The sequence below is a fragment of the Phyllostomus discolor genome, chromosome 11 (genome assembly GCF_004126475.2).
Source record: "Phyllostomus discolor isolate MPI-MPIP mPhyDis1 chromosome 11, mPhyDis1.pri.v3, whole genome shotgun sequence".
NCBI classification, from domain to species: domain Eukaryota; kingdom Metazoa; phylum Chordata; class Mammalia; order Chiroptera; family Phyllostomidae; genus Phyllostomus; species Phyllostomus discolor.
Window position 1 is genome coordinate 54,403,190 of NC_040913.2, and position 18,849 is coordinate 54,422,038.

At 37.1% G+C, this 18,849-nt stretch overlaps 1 protein-coding gene across 2 annotated transcripts in view; it reads left to right on the top strand.

The window, feature by feature from the left end:
• PCCA (propionyl-CoA carboxylase subunit alpha) overlaps positions 1–18,849 on the top strand; it is a 488,979-nt gene that overhangs the window by 45,892 nt on the left and 424,238 nt on the right. The window lies entirely within an intron of this gene.

Below are 18,849 nucleotides of genomic sequence, written 5' to 3' on the forward strand. Positions count from 1 at the left end.
CATAGTTGGATTCAGTGGGACAGATGGGGTAAAATATGCTTATTTCATTTTAACCTGGAATTAGAATGGCCAGTGTGTTTTTATAAACAATTATGAGAAGGAATTTGATGCAGTTGAATGAGTATTTGTATCTTCTTTCTAAAGATTTTATTTATTGATTCTTAAAGTGAGAAAGGAGTTGAGAGCGCAAGAGCAAGAGAAACATTGATATGTTGTTCCACTTATTTATGCATCCATTGGTTGATTATATGCCCTTAGAAAGGTGGTAAATGTTGGAATGATCAGGGAAGGCAGACGGAAGTGTTCAGGGTTTATTTAATGGTAAAGGGATATGGTGGGTAGAATATAGAATAGTTGATTGGAAAAGAGACCAGTATGATATAAAGGGAACTAGCAACTCATGTTCTTAGGGGAAATGCTTTCATTACTTTGAGTTGTATAAATAATACTCAGATATTCATTTTCTTGGGCTTTCTATTATGTATGGTTTTTGTTGTGGTGGGGCAGCTTTTTCTCTAGTTCTTTCTTTCCACAGAGCCAGCTACCACCTCTATTAAGGTATGGTTTTTCTATCTGGTGTTGTCCAGGTGTTGAATGTATTTATCCTTTTACACAGAAAACACATGCCAATAGCTGCACCAAGCATTTGTTCCTAAGCCAGCCAGACATTGCATTTGGAGAAAAGTTAGATTTTGCAATAAATAGCAAGTAGTTATAGCCTTATTAAGCTATTTCTTTGCCTCTAGTGTACCAGGAATTTTCAGAAAAGAGGAGTATTTGGGTGGTTGATTTCATTATTTTTAGTATAGATCTGAAGCTGTTTGCAAGAAACCAATGAGTCATACACTGTAAATCAAGGATTTTTATGACTTTTGTGAACCCAGCAGCAATAATGGATAATCTGGGAAGTGAAATCTGGGAAGTTAAAAAGGCAGATTTTGGAGTTTCTATGAATACCTTGATAAGTAATAGAGTAGATACTATGAGAAAGGTGCCCACCATTAAAATGACTGACTAGAGGAATGATAACTTGTGTTATTGATAGCCAGGTTGTGTTTATGATTGTAGTAAAGTTAAGACCTTTATGATCACTTTAATGTAGTCATTAGATTTTCAATTAGAATTTGTTGATGTCTTTTATAACAATCTTTTTTTAAAGGATTTTATTTATTTATTTTTAGATAGAGGGGAAGGGAGGGAGAGAAACATCAATCAGTTGGCTCTTGCATACCCCCAACTGGGTACTGTAAACCAGGCATGTCCCCTGTTGGGGAACCAAACTGTTGACCTTTCAGTTTGCAGGCCAACACTCAATACACTGAGCCATACCAGCCAGGGCTCAGGACAATCTTAAAACTGTTTTATTTTAGAAAACTAAATTATTGTTTATAATTTTTTTATTTTTATATTTTTTAAAGATTTTATTTATTTATTTTTAGAGAGGGAAGGGAGGAAGGGAGATAGAGAGAGAGAGAGACATCAATGTGTGGTTGCTGGGGGTTATGGCCTGCAACCCAGGCATGTACCCTGGCTGGGAATTGAACCTGCGACACTTTGGTTCGCAGCCCGCGCTCAATCCACTGAGCTATGCCAGCCAGGGCTGTTTATAATTTTTGATTTTTTAATTAAAATAAAACAAAACATGCTACATTTTCCTGGTGAGAAACACAAACTTTAAAAAAGTTCTTACTTCTAATTTAGGCTGGTGGGATGAGTTAGACTTCGCTTCTTGTCCCAAATTCCCAGGGAAGAGAAACAAAACACTTAAAACAAACAAATGAAAAATAGCAAACCAAAATTCTGATGGGAAATGGAAGAGGCCTATGGTCCTGGAAACTATGAGGAATTTCTGAAAGATAGATAGCAGATGGGATCATTCAACAGAAAACTTCAGTCTGAAATATGGCTGCAAATGGTGGGAGTAGCTCCAGGAGAGAAAGATCCAGAGGAAGAAGGGGGACATGGGGGCAATTGACAGGATGTCTGATTAGGAAACCTCTTTATGATCATCCAGCTAGGTGATTCTTCCATGAAAAGTGCCCATCAGCAAGAGTAATGGTTGATAAAATGGTAGAGCCATATCTTGGCATTCTTTGGTAGTTAAAAAGAATGAGATAGATCTCTGCATATTGACAGTGAACATCTCTAAGTCATATACAAGATTGAAGGAATACTTGCAGAATGATACACAACAGTATAATGACATTATTACTGGTTCAAAAATCCCACACTAAAATATTTTATATTTTTATGATTACATATATTGTATAAAAACATAGACCATAGGTTCTCAACAGAGGCACTACTGACATTTGGTATTGGATAATTCTTTATAGCATACAGATTCTGTACATTGTACAATGTTTCAGAGTACCACTGGCCTCTACCCACTATACACCAGTCGTGTCCCTCAAGTCACACTTGTGACAACCAAAACTGTCTCCAGACATTGCCCTGTGGGGCAGAGTTGCTCCCTGTTGAGAGCCTCTGGCATAGACAAAAGTCTAAGAGTGCATACTCACCTCAGGAATGATTACTGGAAAGAAAAAATGTAATGGCCATGGAAGTATGATCCCTGGAGTTGCTAACTTTATTTTGAATAAGAACAATCAATTTCTAGGTATTATGTATAATTGAAAAGAAATAAAAGATACATTTGCTTTTTAATAAGATATTTATTTTTTAAAAAATATTTTATTTATGTTTTTGAGAGAGGGGAAGGGAGAAAGAAAGAGGGGGAGAGAAAAATCGATATGTCAGAAAAACATGTATTGATCTGTGGCTTCTCGTACACCCACTACTGGGGACCTGGCCCACAACCCAGGCATGTGCCCTGAAAGGGAATCTAAATGGCATCCTTAAGGTTCTCAGGTTGCTGCTCAATCCACTGAGCCACACCAGCCAGGGCCTGTACTTCTTATATTAAATTTAAAACTTGTTGATGGCTGAAAGAAGATGTACAAATAGTTTATATACATGAAAATAAACTTTTAAGTGTGTGGTTTTAGCATTTATACTTTCAGATATTTTCTTTTGTCATGTGAGGAAAACTTATTGCAGTTTGTAATATTTGCAAATTGGAAATAGTGTCCATTATTAGAGTAATGGTTAAATAACTTAGGGTTTACCTATTGTAGGTTATTACTAGGGATCTTGTGTAACAGTTAAAACAAGTTGCAGAATGTGGCATGATACAATTTATGGGAATTAAATCTTAAACACAAAGCTGCTCAATTTTATGTCTACATATATGTATGAAAATGCACAGGTAAGTCTTGAAAGACACATGAAAAAGTTAACAATTGCTTTTAAGGTAGGAAGTGACACTTAGAGGTCCTGGGGTAATGGTTATCTGTGCTGCTTAAACTAAAAAAAAAAAATCCAAAGTGGTGTACTCACATACTACTTAAGTAATTAAAATGAAACTAAAAAAATTTAAGAGCATCTAGATAAGTTGCTTTTAATGTATAGAGTCATTGTTTAGTGGCACACATTGAGATATGGTAGGGCTGTAGTGCTCTGAGATCTCTTGACTTTTGGTGGCTGTTTGTGTTTTATTAGAACTAACATTTAGGTGTTCATATACTCTGGAGACACCTTTTAAAAAAATAACTAATTACAATGGAGATAATATCCTAATTCTGTTCTTAGAATTTCACTTTGCTATTGTTTCAGAAATCTGTTTTTAGAAATGTGATATATCTCTATTTTTAAAGTCTTTATTATTAGAATCCTACAGACATGTGTGATAGCTTTCCTTTAGTAAGTGAAAAATGATTAGGCTAGAGCTGAACCCTCATTATTTGGACTTTATTGTTTCTTGTTTTTTTTTTTTTTGTTACAGTTTTTCTTAGATGGTACTATTTATATACTCTTTACTATATAACTAACTTTACACATGTGTTCCTTTTAGCAATTGCTTGTCAGTAATAGTCTGAAAATTGTAATGAATATATATAGTTTAATTTTTTTATTGTGAAATATCCATATAATTTACCACTTTATTAATTTTTAATTGTGCAATTCAGTGGCATTAAGTACACTTATAATGTTGTGTAACCATGAACACCATCCATTCCAGAACTTTTTCATTTACTTCTGTGCTTTCATGATATTTAATCTGCCCTCAGGAGTACCACCTCACATTATTCCCATTTCTTTGGAAATGCCTTATTGGTGGAAACAAGGTCACATGTATGTACCCTGAATACAAAGGAGTCTGGGAAGTGTTTTTTTATGCTCTTGGCTCTCAATTGCAGAAGGAAACAAACTAGGAAGGAGTGTTGAAATGGCCATTTTAGTGATACCACCTGCATCATTTGCTGTGCAGGTCTACTCTATGCATATTTAAAAAAAAATATATATATAGGGGGAAATTATAACAGCATAATAAGTATTATCTATATAAATCTATATATAAATATACAGAAATTTATATATAAATATATAATTATATAACTATAGTTATATGTTTTTTTATATATATATTTTTAGGGAGTTTAGGTTTTTTTTAATATATGTTATTGACTATGCTATTACAGTTGTCCCATTTTCCCCTCTTCACTCCCCTCCACCCTGTACACCCTCTCCCACCCATATCCCCCCCTTTAGTCATGTCCATGTGTCATACTTATAAGTTCTTTAACTTCTACATTTCCCATACTATTCTTGCCCTCCCCCTATCTATTTTCAACCTACAATCTATGCTACTTATTCTCTGTACCTTTCCCCCCCTCTCTCCTCCTCCCACTCCCCTGTTGCTAACCCTCCATGTGATCTCCATTTCTGTAGTTCTGTTCCTGTTCTAGTTGTTTGCTTAGTTTCTTTTGGTTTTGCTTTAGGTGTGATTGTTAATAATTGTGAGTTTGCTGTCATTTTACTATAATGTTTTTCTGTATCTTCTTTTCTTAGATAAGTCCCTTTAACATTTCATAAGATAAGGGCTTGGTGATGATGAACTCCTTTAACTTGACCTTATCTGAGAAGCACTTTATCTGCCCTTCCATTCTAAATGAAAGCTTTGCTGGATAGAGCAATCTGGGATGTAGGTCCTTGTCTTTCATGATTTGGAATATTTCTTTCCAGCCCCTTCTTGCCTGTAAGGTCTCTTTTGAGACATCTGCTGACAGTCTGATGGGAACTCCTTTGTAGGTTACTGTCCCCTTATCTCTTGCTGCTTCTAGGATTCTCTCCTTCATTTTTACCTTGGCTAATGTAATTATGATGTGCCTTGGTGTGTTTCTTCTTGAGTCGAACTTCTTTGGGGCTCTCTGAGCTTCCTGGATTTCCTGGAAGTCTATTTCCTTTGCCAGAATGGGGAAGTTCTCCTTTATTATTTGTTCAAATACATGCTCAATCTGTTGCTTTTCCTCTTTTCTTTCTGGTACCTCTATAATTCAGATGTTGGAACGTTTAAAGATGTCCTGGAGGTTCCTAAGCTTTTCCTCATTTTTTTTGAATTCTCATTTCTTCATTCTTTCCTGTTTGGTTTATTTTTTAGTTCCTTCTGGTCCACTGTATTGTTTTGAGTTCCAGTTTCCTTGCCATCACTATTGGTTCTCCGTGCATCTTCCTTCATCTCTTTTATTGTAACCTGCATTTTTTCACGTAATTTGTACCCCAAATCAACCAGTTCTGTGAGCTTCCTGATTACCAGTGTTTTGAACTGTGCATCTGATAGATTGGCTATCTCTTGGTTGCTCAAAAGGATGAGCCCTGGGGCATTGATCTGTTTTTCTGTTTGAGACATGTCACTCCTGTTACCGTGAGGGACAAAGCCTTAGGTGTTCACCGGGACGGGGTACCCCAGTCACTAGATTGTGATGTTGTATGTGGGGGCGGGGGTGGGAGGGAACAATTGAGTTAGCTCCATTCTCCTGGGATCTCAGTCCCTTCCCTGGGATTCTGGGCTGTGCACTCTGCCCTGGTTCACAATCGCAGCCTCACTGGGTCCACCAGTTGCTGCTTTTGTCCTCAGGGTCCACCTGCTGCGATCTTGCGGGCCCCGGATGGCTTACACGCTCCCCGTTGCCTTATTCACCCAGTCCTCCCTATTCTCTGCACTCCCACGACCCGTGCCTGGCTGCTGCTCGTCTCTGCCCCTCCTACTGGTCTGGAAGAACGGGTCTACTTCAACTTTTTGGCTGTTCGACTTCCATTCAGATAAATTCTCTGTCAGTTCTGGGTGTTATTCTGCCTCTAAATTGTTGTTCTAATCTTGGTTGTGCGTGGAGGTACTGTGTGTCCACCTATGCCTCCATCTTGCCGGAAGTCCCTATATGTTTATATATTTTTATATATTACATATTATACTATTACAATTGTCCCAGTTTTCCTCCCTCCACTCAGTTCCCCCATTCCCTCCAGCAGTTTCCCCCCTCCCCCTTAGTTCATGTCCATGGATTCATTTCCATGGGTCATGCATATAAGTTCTTTTGTGTCTCCATTTCCTATACTGTCCTTAACAATCCCCTGTGTATTTCGTTCCTACCAGTTTGTACTTCTTTTTTTTTTAAATAAATTTTTTTAAAGATTTATTTATTTATTTATTTATTTATTTTTAGGGAGGGAAGGCAGGGAGAGAGACAGACAGACAGACAGACACATCAATGTGCGGTTGCTGGGGGTTATGGCCTGCAACCCAGGAATGTACCCTGGCTGGGAATCGAATCTGGGACACTTTGGTTCCCAGCCCGCGCTCAATCCACTGAGCTACGCCAGGTACTTCTTAATTCTTACACCCTTTCTCTCATCTTCCCCCTTTCTTCTCCCAGCTGATAACCCTCCAAAAGATCTCCATGTCTATGATTGTGTTCCTGTTCTGCTTGTTTGCTTAGTTTGTTTTTTAGATTCAATCATTGATACTTGGGAATTTATTGCCATTTTAACGTTCATAATTTTAATCTTTTTCTTATATAATTTCTTTTATAATTCATTTAATAATGGCTTGGTGATGATGAACACCTTTAGTTTTACCTTGTCTGGGAAGCACTTTATCTGCCCTCCAATTCCAAATGATAGCTTTTCTGGATAAAATAATCTAGGTTGCCAGTCCTTTCTAGCTTGCAAAATTTCTTTTGAGAAATCAGCTGATATCTTATGGGAACTCCTTTGTAGGTAACCCTCTGCTATTCTCTTGCTGCTTCTAAGATTGTCTCTTTATCTTTTAACTTTGGCATTTTAATTATGATGTGTCTTGGTGTGTTCCTCTTTGGGTCCATCTTGTTTGGAACTCTCTGTGGTTCCTGGATTTGTATGTCCTTCACCAAATTAGGGGAGTTTTCTTTCATTATTTTTTCAAGTAAGTTTTCAATTTCTTGCTCTTTCTCTTCTCCTTCTGGCACCCTATGATTCAGATGTTGGTACATTTAAAGGTAGATTTAAAGGTGTTCCAGAGGCTCCTTAGCCTATATCCTCGTTTTTATTTTAAATTATTTTTTCTTTTTCTCTTTCTGATTGAATGTTTCTTTCTTCCTTATGTTCCAAATTGTTGATTTGATTCTTGGCTTTATCTTCTCCACTACTGGTGGAGGTTCGTCTTTATTTCACTTTATGTAACCTTCATTTCTGCCTGGGTCTTTTTTATGCTGTTGATGTACCCAGTGAGTTCCTTGAGCATCCTAATAACCAGTGTTTTTAACTCTGCATTTGATAGATTGCTTATCTCCATTTTGTTTAGTTCTTTTTCTTGATTTTTGTTCTATTTATTCATTTGGGCCATATATCTTTGTCTCCTCATTTTGGTAGCCCCCCACCCCCTTGTTTGTTTCTATATATTAGGTAGAACAGCTTTACTTTCTGTCTTAGTAGCATGGCCTATTATAGAAAAGCACACCTGTAAGTCGTATGGGGCAGAGCCTTAGGTAATCACCACGGTGGGGCAACCTGTGTCACCCTTCTGTTGCTCTATTTGGGGGAGGACTCAGAGAAGGGACAATGCTGCTACCTAGCCTCTGGAGTTTTGACCTGGGAGAAGCTGTCTCTTTGCACTAGCCCTGATGCCAGTCACTTCAGTTTTTCCTCATATGCCATTTATGTCCTTCCAGTTGTTGCCCTATGCTGAATCCCAGAGGGAGTAAGTCTGTGTAAGTCCAAAGTCTGTTGGCCTTTAAGAGGAGTCTCCTGAGAATCCTGCAGTTTCTTCTGCTGCCCCAACCCCTACCGGTTTTATAGCCAGAAGTTATGGGGACTTATCTTCCTGGCACTGGTTCCCTAGGTTGGGTTGTCTCATGTAGGGCTGGGATTACTCACTCCCAAGTATCCCTCCTGATTTTGATCTACCACATGTAGATGTGGGACCACCACTTTTTCCATGTCTCTGTGCCTCTCCACATGTCTCTGCCTCTCTCCCCACTCCTACCCATCTGGATGAATGTGGCTTCTTTAAATCCTTGGTTGTTGGATTTCCATATAGTTTGACTTTCTTATGATTCTGTGTGATATTTATTTTATAGTCTAGTTGCATTTTTTGTTATAGTTGTGTGAGGAAGTAAGATGTGTTTACCTATGCCTTTATCTTGACTGGAAGTCCACTTGTTTTTTTTTTTTTTTTCCATAAATACAATATGCCCTTTATATCTGCTGGTTTCAATCTGTGAATTCAAATAACTGCAGGTTAAAAACACTATTTTACATTCCCAAACTTGGTTTCCCAACTGTGTATTCCCATGGTCGAATCTGTGGATGTGAAGGTAGAATCAAAATTTATATGCAGATTTTTGACTGTGTGGAGTCAGCAACCCCTAACCTTGGTGCTGTTCAGGGGTCAACTGTAGTTTGGAACAAAAGGCAGTTAGTACCTTGCTCACATGACACGCAGTAATGCAAAGTATTCATGGAAATTTTTTGCCAACTAGGGCCAGGGATTTGATTTAGCACATTTTGTAGTAAGCAGCAAACAAAACCAGTATATCCCATTTCCTACCCCCAGGACATGAATGGTTCCATTTTAGTCACACTATGGTTTCTGGTCTTAAACTTCTGGGACTAGCTACAGAAACTGCTCAGGATCAATGTATGGTTTAGACTTTGGTACTGGGAACACTCAGCAGGGGTGTGTGGGGTGCACAAGTACCCCACAATGTGTAACTACCAATTATTTCTTTCTTTGAGTCTCATACTCTAATATTAACATTGCCTATGTTCTAATGAAGTCACTATGAGTGAGTCCTCACTTAATGTGTCTGTAGGTTCTGCAACTTTAAGCATAATGATGAGTAATGAAACTAGTTTTAGTATAGGCTGATTGATATAAACAAGAGTTAAGTTCCTAGGGTATCTCATCAATCAATGTTAAAAATATGTCTAACAAAATGACCAGTATTTGAGGACCTGCTATATTTCCATTTCACTTATCTGGTTCTTCTCAATAAAAACTAGGTTGGTGTTTGTGGTGGTGAATATATTAGAGATACTATTATAGGTATAGATATCAATATTACAAAATACAATGGTTTAAATAAGATGACTTTCAAATATTCTCTCACATAACATCTGGCCATTTTAGATTAGGGAGGCCAATCCATTTCCTCTTTTTAAATTATATTTCATTGATTACGCTATTACAGTTTTCCCAATTATTTCCTCTTTGTAGCCTACCACCCAGCACCCCCCACTCCATCAAGCAATCCCCACACCACTGTTCATATTCATGGATCATGTGATTAAATTCTTTGGCAACTCCATTTCCTATATTGTACTTTATATTGCATGGCTATTTTGTAACTACCTATTTGTGCTACTTAATCCCCTCACGTCTTCACCCAATCCCCCAATCCACATCCCTTCAGGCAACCATCAAAATGCTCTCCATATTCATGATTCTTTCTCTATTCTTCTTGTTTGCTTAGTTTGTTTTTTAGATTCAGTTGTTGATAGGTATGTATTTATTGCCATTTTATTGTTCATGGTTTTGATCTTCTTTTTCTTTTTTTTTCCTTAAATAAATCCCTTTAACATTTCATATAATAATGGTTTGGTGATGATGAACTCCTTTAGTTTTTTTCTTATCTGGGAAGCTCTTTATCTGCCCTTCAATTCCAAATGATAGCTTTGCTGGGAAGAGCAATCTTGGGTGTAGGTTCCTGCTTTTTATAACTTTGAACATTCTTTGCCAATCCCTTCTTGCCTGCAAAGTTTCTTTTGATAAATCAGCTGACAGCCTTATGGGACTCCCCTGTAGATAGCTAACTTCTTTTCTCTTGCTGCTTTTAAAGTTCTCTCTTTACTTTAACCTTTGGCATTTTAATTATTATGTGTCTTGGAATGGGCCTCTTTGCATCCATCTTGCTTGGGACTTTGTGCTTCCTGGACACTTGCATTTCTGTTTCCTTCACTGGGTTATGGAAGTTTTCTTTCATTATTTTTTCAAGTAGATTTCCAATTTCTTTTTCTTTTTTTCCTCCTTCTGGCACCCCTATGATGTGAATGTTGGAATACTTGAAATCGTCTCAGAGGCTGCTTACACTATCCTCTTATTTTTGGATTCTTTTTCCTTCTTGTTGTTCTGATTGATTGATTTTTTTTGTTTGTTTCCTCTGTTCCAAATCATTGAGTTGATTCTTGGCTTCATCTACTCTACAGTTGTTTCCCTATAAATTATTCTTTATTTCAATTAGTGTATCCTTGTTTCTGACTGGATCATTTTTATGCTGTTGAGGTCCTCACTAACGTCCTTGAGCATCCTTGTAACCAGTCTTTTGAAATCTGCATCTGATAGATTGCTTATGTCCATTTTGTTAAGTCGTTTTCATGGAGTTTTGATCTGTTCTTTCATTTTGGCTGTGTTTCTTTGTCTCCTCATTTTGGCAGCCTCTCTGTGTTTGTTTCTATGTAACAGAGCTGCTATGACTCCCTGACTTGGTAGTGTGGTCTAATGTAGTAGATGTCCTTAGGGTCCAGTGGCATAGTCTCCCCTATTGCCCAAGCTGGATACTTGAGGTGTACCCTCCGTGTGGGCTGAGTACTCCCTTATCTTGTAGTTGATCCTTGATTGTTGTTGGCATGTCAATGGGAGGGATTTACCCAGGGCAGTGAGCTGCAAGGACTGGCTGTACCACTGAACGCCAACCTCTGCCCTCTGTGGAGGACCTGCTGTGCAGGGGCAGGATAGTTGTTCTCTGACATGGTCTGTAGCTGTTATTGGGTGTTTAGGCTCTGAGGTTGCCCAGGTGTTGTAGGCCAAGGTCAGCCCCCACCTGTGTTCTGTGTAGGGCCACTTTGCGTGAGTTATAAAGAAATTTGCAGGTACCTACTCTTTGTGTTGGGCTTGGAGGTTCCCGTGAAAAGCCAAGCTGTGAACCTAGACTGGGTGCTGCTAATGCTGGGGCCACTTACAAGAGGTATGGAGGCTGGAAGTTTACTGAGACTGTCTATTGTTTGTTGGGAAGGATTTAGGAAGTTGTGAGGCATGAGCCAAGACCAGCCATTCATATGGAAAAGCCACTGTTAACAGCTTGGAAGGGCTAGTAAATTGGGTGGGATGGTGTCTCAAGGGGATCTCTAGGTTGGGGCTAATAGTATTAGCCAGGTTGATGGAGTCTCAGATATGACACCTACCTGCTGGCTCTGTGTGTCTGTAGGGGGAGAGTTCAGAAAAGGGACAATGGCCTCTGCCTGACTTTCTGTGTGGGAGAAAACTGTCCCCTAGCTTTTGCCTTGATGCGAGTCACTTCAATTTCTCCCTATATGTCACTGGTGCCTTTCAAGCTACTACCCCAGTGCTGGAGCTCAGAGGGAGTGAGTCTTAGTAAATCGTGTGTGGGTTTTTTAAGAGGAACTGCTTGGGGCTCTAGAAGTTTCTTCCACCAACTCAATGCCTGCTGGTTTTTGCAGCTAGAAGTCATGGGGACTTATGTTTCTGGCACTGGAACCCTGGTCTTGGGTGACTGGTATGGGGCTGAGACTCTTTGCTCCCAAGATATCCCTCCCGAATTTTTACCCATCACACAGAAGTGGTGGACCAGCATGTTCTACATCTCTGCCCCTCCTATAATTCTGGATGGATGTGGTTTCTTTAATTGCATTGTTGTTGGACTTCCACACAATTCAATTTCTGAGGGTTCTGAGTGATTGCTGTTCTATAGTTTAGTTGTAATTTTCATGTGGTTGTGCGAGGAGGTGAGCCATGTCTACCTATGCCTCCATCTTGACTGGAAGTCAGGCCAATCCCTTGCGAAGGATGTTGATGGGCTCTGGTTCTTGATATTTTGTTGCTCTGCCATCTTCTAAAGCATGAGTGGGCCATCCTTTTCTATAATCACCTAGATAAAAGACATTTTAGGTTTTGTGGATCATATAATCACTGTCACAATTTCCCAAATCTGCCATTGTGGTACAAAAGAAGCCAAGACAATAAGGAAATAAAGAGGTATAGTGTGTTCCAGTAAAACTTTATTTATATAAACAGATATTGGGCTGGTTTTGTCTTTAACTGTATATTGCTGTCCTCTGGACTAAGGAGTTGAGTTAGTTTGCATTTAGTTGTTACAACACCTGTGTTCCAGATCAAGGGAAAGAACATGGCTAAAGTTTAGAGAAATATGCTTGTGTTTAATTTGTAGATGATCTGGAAGTTGTACATTTCACTTCCTCATCCAATGACTTCACCTTAGTAATTGGTATGAGAGTTTGATAAATCTGGTGTTTAGCAGGGTAGTCATGTGCCATTGTAGTAGTAGAAGAAAGATTTTTGTGTGTATTTGCAATTTACCACAGTGGTATAATATCTGAAAAATTTAAACTCAGAACAGAGAGACATAAACTGATGTGTTAGTTTTAGTCTTTTAATCTATGCTCAAGGTCCAGTTAGTTCCTTTTTTTTTAGGAATTGACACTCTAGGGATGGACTTTTAAAAGTACTTATACCTTTTCATATTCTAGTCAAGACCAAATTCTTTTTTTTTTCTTTTAATCATTGTTCAAGTACAGTTTTCTCCCTTTTACTTCCATCCCGGCCCACCCACCCAGACCTTCCCACTTCCCTCCCATTGCCACCCTCCCCCTAGTTTTTGTACATGTGTCCTTTAAATTTGTTCCTGTAAACCCTACCCATTCTCCCCTAAAATTCCCTCTTCTCTCCCCTCTGAAGACCAGATTCTTAAGTAAGTGGTTTTTCATTGATGCAATTAGTAGTTTTCTGTTTAATAGTATGGATAATGTATATAGATGCTTATTAGTGAAATTAGTGCTATTTAAGATACTTCAATTGGCTAAAATGTATCAGAAACCTTTCACCATTGCATGAATAAGATATAAGGATCTTGTGAGGCATTTGTATTGAGCAATGGTGCCCTATAATTGCATTTGTTATTTTTGGTATTCAGCAATTGGAGAGGAGGATTTCTGATTGCCTTAGAGCAACTCTAAGAATATCAGAATCCTGCCTTTGAGATATTATGCCTCCTTTGAATGACTATTTCATGCAAGATGGTAATCAGACAAAACTTGGGACTGTATGTACCATATGGAACAGGTTATATGAGCTTTTTTTTGCTGTCTTGTTGAGAAATGTTTGCTTAGTTTTGTCTGTATGTGTGGAGGAATTTGGACTGAGAATTGTTTTTACTGTAACTTTTTTAGGAAGATACAGGGTAAGGGAGTAGCTAACCCTCACCATCTTAAACTTCTTTGTTACCCACTATCATCTCTGAAAAGAATTTAAATATTATGCATGACCAAAGTCGCCTAAGTTTGTTTGTTCATTTTTTTGTTTAAAACAATTTTTTATTGTGGTAAGAATACTCAACATGACATCTATCCTTTTCATAAATTTTAAGTGTATGACATTATTGATGACTATAGGTACAGTGTTGTACAACACATCTCTAGTGCTTATTCATCTTACTTAACTGAGAGTTTATGCCTGTTGATTAATAACTCCTCATTTACTCCTCTTCCTAGCCACTGGTAACCAGCATTCCAGTTTTTGATATCATAAGTTTGATTATTTTAGATACTTCATGTAAGTGGAATCATGCAGTATTTTAATTTCTGTGTCTACTTATTTCACATAGTAGAGTGTCCTCAAGGTCCATCCATGTTGTCATATACTGCAGAATTTCTTTCTTTTTAATAGCTGCATAGTATTTCATTGCATATATATAGCACACTTTCTTTATCTATTCATCTCTTTTTTTCCTAAAGATTTTATTTATTTATTTAAGACAGAGGGGAAGAGAGGGAGAGAGACATCAGTGTGTGGTTACCTCTCTCACACCCACTACTGGGGACCTCACCTGGCCTGCAACCCAGGCATGTTCCCTGACTGGGAATAGAACCAGCAACCCTTTGATTCACAGGCTGGCGCTCAATCCACTGAGCCACACCAGCCAGGGCTATCTATTCATCTCTTGATGGACATTTGTTTTCACATATTAGTAAATCTGGGAATGCTGATATCTCCTTGAGATCTTATTTTGGATATACCCAGAAGTGGGATTGTTGGAACACATGGCAATTCTATTTTTAACTTTTTGAGGATCCTCCATTCTGTTTTCCAAAGAGGGTATACCATTTTGTTGGCCTAAGTTCTTTTATAACAAAAGAAACCATTTAAGAACATTAACACTGACAGTCTTACTAGATTTCTCCTAAAAATTTCCTTTCCCATGCTCCCGATGATTTTCTGTTTTTACACTGCCAATTACTCTTTCTGTTAGAAGGAGATCTTATCTGTTGCTTCACAGATAAAATATTAGGTTGGCTAAAAAATTGTTACTTTTTTTCTGTACGATGGCTCTATTAGCACTTAGTTGTCTTTAATGTCACTCAAAACAATTGTATTAGATTGTCTTGCAATAGCTGTCATGTCAGTATGAATTTAAAAAAATATAAAAATTGGTGAATTTTTGTGCAGTCATTTTAATATTGGAGATGGAAGAATATATGCATAAGTTTTGGTGTATTATGCTTTATTACTTCAAGAAAGGTAAAAATGCAACAGAAACACAAAGATAAAGATTTGTGCTGTGTCCTGTGACTGATCAAATGTGTTAAAAATTATTTGCAAAGTCTGTTGGTACTATTGACATTTCGGCCAAATAATTATTTGCTGTGGGCTATCTTACGCATGGGAAGATGTTTAGTGGCATCTCAGGCTTCTGACCACTAGAAGCCAATAGCAGGAGGTAGCTAATATACTCAAAATGTCCTGATCAATAAATTTATTGGTGAAAATGAAAATGAAAAATGTCTTTTATTTTATGAAAAAAATGTAGCAGACTTTTTGGTCAACCTGATAGAAACTGACAAAGGACAGAACCTTTAATTTCTTCCACCAGATACATACTACCTGTATTTATATCTAGTCTTGGCATCCTTTTGCAGTTGTGGCTTGAGAATTTCTATAGAGAAGAGCTTCTGGGCCACACAGTGATTGGGGAATAGAGGCTCTAGAAGCTTGTCTTGGACTGCATAGCAGGCATTCTGTCTATCTGTCTGTCTTCTGTCTTTCCTGATTTTCTTTTCTTTTTTCCTTCTTTCTGTCTCTTCTTTCTCTTTTTTTCTTTTTAAATCCTGGTTTGCTTCTATTTATTGTATTGTGTGGGAGAAAATGAGTTCTTTCCCCTTATCCTGCCCTATCCCTTGCCTTCCCATACCACTTAGCTTTGCCACTGCTCAACAGAAACCTTATACTGTGAATTATGTCACCTTGCAGGTGTTTTTAGCTTCTTCCATTCCCTAGATTCTCTCCGAAATGCATTTGTTCAAGATTTTCCTAGGCTAAAAGAGCTGTTAAACTCTTTCTCAGCTATCATCACCTCTTCCAACTTTTACAAGTAACCATATAAACTTCCCCTGCCCTCCCTGCACACCACCTCTGTCCCCGCACCTGACCCTGGCCAACACACACCTTTATCCCTATTTCTCTATCCATTTCATTGTGTCTCTACACACTGACATTGCTTTTGCTCTCATCATACTTGATATATCCTCCCCCTTTCATCCCTTTCATCTTTCCCTTGATGCTTTTACCATGGGTCAGTAGAATGAGAGTATGGTTCTAGTCATATTGCTTTTCATTCATTTGTTTATAGTACCCTCATAAATGCATTTCTGCCAAATAGAGGCTACATAAAACTTTGTTTTTGTTCTAGAATTGATTCAGGATTGGTTCCCTTTTGTGATGTAAAAATTAGATTGTAGAAAATGCATTGGGAGTTTTGCAAATAACAAAACCTTGTTTTCTTTTTTCCTGTAGTTTTACATTTTTGGTTTTACCACTTTGACAATTACATAATTATAGTACAGGAAAAATAGTAAAGTCACTAATTCTGCCATCAAAAAATAATCATGCATAAATATGTCATGGTGCTAAACATTAAGTTTTACAAAGTGAAATAAAAATGAATGTATTATTTACTGACATAAACAGAATCATAATTTTCTAGGAATCAAATTGCCTATCTAGAAACAATGTGCCAGAATATTAGTCTCTTGACATTTGGATAAGTCTTTGGAGACTTTTAGGCACTTTGTATAAAATAGAGAGAAGGGTTCTTTTCTTTTTTTCTCTTCAGAAATAGGATTTCAACTGGATGTTTGAAAATTAACTTTTTCTGTTCCCCAAAGTAAGATGGATGGAATTGGCATTCCTTTCTTTATTTAACTTTTCAGTTTTTAAGAGTAATTTTTGTTGGTAATGTTAGAGAATTTGGCTAGGTTTGGTGAATACTGAAGTCTGGTCAGATTATTTGAGGAACTGCTGTTCTCAGGCAAGGAGCACATTTAACTTTACTGTGTCATCCTCCCAGTGCTCTACCCATTGTCTGCACTGAAGGGTATCACAAGGAAAATTCAAATATTCATGCTCATTTTAAATAATGCCCATGTGATTACAGATCTTGTTGAAGTGATAGGTGTCAAGAAATCTCCCAGCATGAAAAAAACTTCAGAGTTGCCTATCTTCTGTTTCTCTGTCTGTACCAGTTTAGAAGGTATTTAAAAGCTTTCACACAGATCTGGTCTAACCTACTTTTTAACACTAAGTAGGATTGAATCTGTTTGATAAGGATAGGAACCAAGCACATTGTCTCGTCAGCATACTTTAGGCATCTAATGGATTAATGTAAAATTTCCACAAATTGCAAAGTTTTAAAATTTGCAGTTTAAAAATTTACGATTTTTAATCTTTTACATTCAAGCATTTAAATTAAATTTTAAGACATCAAAAAGGATGATAATTTTTTTCTGGCCCTGTAATTTGTAAAACACACTCTGATATAAGTGATATTCTTCTCTTTAAAGAATAAAAATTTCCCAAATAGAAAATTAAACATGTGAGGAAGAAACTAATAATTTTTAAAAACCTCTATTGGAAACTTTTTTTTTGGAAAAGTTTGTGCAGATTGACTGCTTTACTTCAAATCATAGTACTTAAAACTTTATTTCTTTCTGAAAGTGTAGCCAGCAATATCCTAGTCAATTGATTAGTTTACTTTAGTGTAAACTTTTCATGATTGTTATGTGTATACCACTGTAGTGTATAAAAAGAAATTTATAGTTTTCAAGATGTGGAAATTTTTTAAACTTGAATACCTCTAGTCAATTTAGTCAAGTAAGTCAGTAATTTTTACAAAAAGCATCTGTGGTGCTTGAATAGTTTGCTTTGTATTATTAAGGTAAAGAAATCACCTCACACTTTAATACAACAATAACAGCAAAATTGAAATTTTCAAAGCCTTCTAAGCCATTCTTTTATACTTGACTTATTCATATCTCCTTGGGTACTGAGGCAGCAGAGGAGTCTAGTTTTTTCTCTCAAATGATTTTGTCCAGCATTTTTGCTAGTACTGACCCTGGTCTAGACTGTGGGATTGTTGTGCTGCTAATATACTTTTATATGCTAAAGTAAGGTTTGTTTCTGAGAGATAGAAGAACGGAAACCAACCAACCTTTAGAAATAGCATGTGTTTTTCCTTTCTTTGTAAAGTCCATAAGCAGTCTTGATCTGCTTTTGATGTTTAATTTATTTGACTGTTTATTTGACCAATATCAGTCATCTAAAATATGTTAGGCTTTGAGCTACATTATCAGTATGATTACAAAGAGTTTGTGATAACATAGGAAAAAATGTCTATTATGATATTAAAAAATAAAAGGATACAAATTTGTATATGTAATATAAATGGTTATAAAAGTATATTTAGAGAAAATACTGGAAATAAGTCAAAATACAATTAGGAGTCTCCTTTTTACTTTTTGATGCATATTTATTATAGCAATTTTGGACATATAAATATACACATGTATGCATGTGTATATCTTTTAATTTTTTCCCCCAGACAACCCTCAATTCCCATATGTACTGATAAGATTGGAAAAGATTTAATTTTGTGTAGTTAGACTTGTACCACACAATGCACAAAAGCTTTTTAGTTTGATGTAACCCCATTTGTTTATTTTTTCCTTTGTTTCCTTTGTGCAACAAGATAATCAAAAAAATATTGCTGTGAGAAATGTCTGAGATTTTACTGCCTATGTTTACTTATATGAGTTTTATGATCAGGTCTTACACTTAAGTCTTTAATCCTTTGAATTTATTCTTTTTAAATTTTTTTATTTTTATTATTATTTTTATTTACTTTCAGAGAGGGGAAGAGAGGGAGAAAGAGGGAGAGAAACATCAATATGTGGTTGCCTGTCATGCTCCCCAATGCTGGGGACCTGGCCTGCAACCCAGGCATGTGACCTAGACTGGGAATTGACAGCAACCCTTTGGTTCTCAAGCTGGTGCTCAATCCACTGAGCCACACCAGCCAGGGCCTTCTTGTGTATGGTGTAAGGAGGTGGTCTATTTTCATTTTTCTGCATGTGTCCGTCCAATTTTCTCAACACCATTTATTGAATAGA